This window comes from Telopea speciosissima, unplaced genomic scaffold (assembly GCF_018873765.1).
Source record: "Telopea speciosissima isolate NSW1024214 ecotype Mountain lineage unplaced genomic scaffold, Tspe_v1 Tspe_v1.1153, whole genome shotgun sequence".
NCBI lineage: Eukaryota > Viridiplantae > Streptophyta > Magnoliopsida > Proteales > Proteaceae > Telopea > Telopea speciosissima.
Window position 1 is genome coordinate 1 of NW_025318489.1, and position 3,984 is coordinate 3,984.

Below are 3,984 nucleotides of genomic sequence, written 5' to 3' on the forward strand. Positions count from 1 at the left end.
TAAGACGACTCCTCCGTATGTACATGTAGAGGATCTGGCTAACGTGGCTTGTAACTTTTGTCATGACTTGTATCTTCGTCATGGTTGTATTTCTCATTCATGGAACCTTGAAACTGGAGTGTCAATGAAAGAAACACTCATGCTTGGCGCTATTGTTATTCATGTTTTATTAGTTGAACATATCATGTACGTCTTACATCCATTTGGTTCACTTCACTAATAAATTTAAAGATTTTCAATGAGTTTCCTCTAGTAGTCTCCGAGTCAACTTGCTTACAGGTAACCGCTGTAAGAAAGTCTTGCTATGATTACAGTTACCCGCAATGGCGGGATTGTGCCCTCAGCTCGCCACGTGGACAAGTTTCCTTTTGAATGGTTTGAATCGAGCTGAAAATTCGGATTTCAAAATCTAGATATTTTTCTATACATCCCATGTGCACCACGCCCAGCTTTCCCAGCTCAACCCAGGCCGTCCAAAGGAAAGCTTGTCCACGTGACGAGCTGTGGTACCACACCACAAAATGCCCGTAGAAGAGCTTGATCCCCAATGGCGTACCCTCAAGGTTCCAACAAAGCCAATATAAATGTGAAAATACCCATTGGACTCTCCATACAATTTGCAAACTCAGACCTCTCAAAACTCATCCATGGCTTCCTCATCACCAGCACCACCACCACACATTGTCATTTTCCCTTTCATGGCTCAGGGTCACACCCTCCCTCTGCTAGACCTTTCAAAGGCTCTAGCACGTCGAGGGATAAAAATCACCATCATCACCACTCCTTACAATGCTGTTTCAATCTTTCCATACATTTCAAAGCACCTAAAAGAAATTCATCTCATTTAAATCCCATTCCCTGAAGTGGAAGGACTCCCAAGAGGATGTGAGAATACTTCTCATCTCAATTCATTTTCAATGGACCAATTCTTCACCTTCATTGCAGCCTGTGCTCTACTCCAACAACCATTTGAGAAAATCCACAAAGAGATGTCAGAAGCTGGAGAGCTACCTCTTTGTGTCATATCAGACATGTTCTTAGGTTGGACGCTCCCTCCATGCCGTTTGTTCTCTGTCCCTCGGCTCATCTTTCATGGGATGGGCGTGTTATCATTGGCAATTAGCCAAACACTGTATCTGCATGAACCACTCTTGAAGGCAGCTTCACATTCGGAGCCTCTATCCCTGCCGGGGCTATCACTTCCTTTTACACTCACTTGGGCTGATTTACCAGTTGATTTCCAAGTCGTTGACCATGGCAATCCGTTCCATCGCTTCCTCTCGGAGACTAGAGAGTTTGAAGAGAATAGCTGGGGAGTTGTCGCTAATAGCATCGTTGAGCTCGAAAGTGAATACTTGCCAGCTTTGGATTCTTTCTACAAGAATGGAGCCAAATCATGGTGTGTGGGCCCAGTTTTACTCTATTATGATGATGATGATGATGATGATGATGGAGAATCAATCTCATGACCAGTACATCATCAAATGGCTCGACGAACAGGGAGGGTTGGACTCCGTGATCTATGTGTCTTTCGGTACTCAAGCCCACGTGTCAAACATGCAGCTTGATGAAATTGCTAATGGATTGGAGATGTCAGGACAGCCGTTCATTTGGGTGATAAGATCAACGACATGGTCCCCACCAGAAGGATTAGAGGAAAGGATGAAGGGTTGGGGGTTGATTGTGAAGCATTGGGTGGACCAGCGGCAGATCTTAGCACATAATGCCACAGGTGGGTTCTTGAGCCATTGTGGTTGGAATTCAGTTTTGGAAGGTTTGTCAATGGGGGTCCCAATATTAGCATGGCCCATGATAGCTGAGCAACCCCTGAATGCCAAGTTTGTGGTGGATGGATTGGGAGCAGGATTGTCGATTGCTGTGGGACCACTCAATTCAGGGAAAATACCAGCCGTTGGATGTGAAGCTATAAGTGATGGGGTGAGGGAGTTGATGATTGGAGAAAAAGGAAAGAATGCTAGGGAGACGGCAAAGGCATAGGGGCTAAAGGCCAGGCAAGCTGTATTAAAAGGTGGATCTTCATATGGGAAACTGGATGAATTAATTGAGTGCCTAAGCAGCCTCAAAAAGAGCTGACTTATGCTCCAGCTGTGTACTGTTTGAACATTTTAGACTATGAGATGGTAAATTAGTAAAAAAATAAGCTTAAGAGAACGTTGTCTGGTTGTGTAGTGTTTGCACTAGTGTGGGCTAAGAGTGTGTGCAGAAGCATTTGACTGAATGAGACTTTTAGTTCACTGGTTACTAACGGTATTTTTGGTTTACCAAAAAACAAAAAATACTAACGGTATTTTTGCATGATTCTATGTTAGGGTGTATGAACTACGTAACTGGTTAGTGTTCTTTTTCTCAAAAAAAAAATAAGGGAGCAAGAACGCCACCCGATTGTGCATGGGCGTGTTTACCTGCGCCTAGACACAGCCAGGTGTGAAATGACCAGCCCGCCCCTATGTTAAGGTAGGGGTGTGTCGATCATTTCAAAACCAACTGTGTCTGGGCATAGGTACACGCCCAGATGCACTACTAGGTGGCGTTCCTTTTCCCAAAAAAATAATTAGTAAAAATAAATAAAAGGATGTATCTTGTTGTCATGTTGGTGAACGAAAGTTGTAACCTTAATTATTTACCTATTATTTATTCTTAAAAGTTATTTAATGCAACATTTAATGTAGGGGCAATCTTATCATTTCACATATAAACTACATTACATGGCTTTAAAATTGTTTTAAAATCTTTTGGGGAGAGTTTTCATACGTAGTTGTGTATAATGCACGGTTATGCTTTAAACTGTTGGATGAGCATGGTCGTGTATAATACATGGCTCCTCATCCCCATCCAACGGTTGTAGACCCAGTCGTACACCATGCACGACTGTGCACGAAACCTTTTACCAAATCATTTTATTTGTATTAATTACTTTGTGGGTAAAGACAAATGACAAAAAAAGTATTGTTCTCCCAACCTTAGTTACCACAAGAGTTTCTATAAATAAATAATGCAAATATTGCTGGATTCACTCTAGGTATAGCTTGATGAGCCTTGATCCTTTAATGATCTGACTGGAATATATGATTAAGTCAATGTTTCTCTGGTCTTGATTCTTGAGCTGTCAGAGACGCTGATTTTTGTCACCCCTAATTGGCGATGATGACAACGGACATGGACGATGGACGACGCACTCTCCCTCTTTTGGATCCAAAGATACGACCCATAAAACCAAGAACCATCACGAGCACAAAATGGCCCATCTTAGGCCCAAAAACAAGGAAAAATGGCCTGCCTCCCACGGCGCGGTGGACTCTTTGGCGCCGTGGACGCCTTCCCACGGCACGTGGGGATGTGTACCGATTTCACGGTGCCATGAGGGGTGTGACATCAGCTGCGATGTCACCCCGGCGCCGTGGACATCTCCACGGCACCGTGAAGGACTTATCCGGCCGAAGAGAGAAAGGGTCCCTCCCTATAAATAGGAGGGTCCCCTCCCACATTTCCCAAGGAATTTTGGGTAGAGAGACCCTCCTCAAGTGATTCCTAGCCTCTTTTTCTCCCTTTTCACCCTCATTTCTCCTCCTTCTCTCATGAGTGTGTGAGTATTTGAAGTTTTCTTGTGGCGGACAGATCTTTCGATTGTCCCTCACGAGTATAGAGCGCTTTGGCTCCTTGGCGTTGGTATCCCGTCGTGCACGGATAACCATCGAAACTCCTTTGTTACGAGATGTTATTCGTCTGTTTACTCTTTCCCAAATCACTTGAAAGAGCCGTTACTCTGCCGAGAAAGAAGCAGCGTCGGTCCATTCGTCCATCTTCCCCGGAGCCAGGGGCATACAACCATACAGGTATAATTATTGCATTTTTGTTGATCCAATGTAGCCCTTTCGTATTTTACCGTTTTAGTCTGCATTTTTCACATATATAATGTAGTTTATTATGCTTTAGTTCAATTCATAGCATCGAATGTAGTCCATA

General features: G+C 43.7%; 1 pseudogene; it reads left to right on the top strand.

Annotated features, from left to right (window-relative positions):
* Window positions 1-609: 609 nt before the first annotated feature.
* LOC122648446 lies at window positions 610-2,094 on the top strand (annotated as a pseudogene).
* Window positions 2,095-3,984: the final 1,890 nt, after the last annotated feature.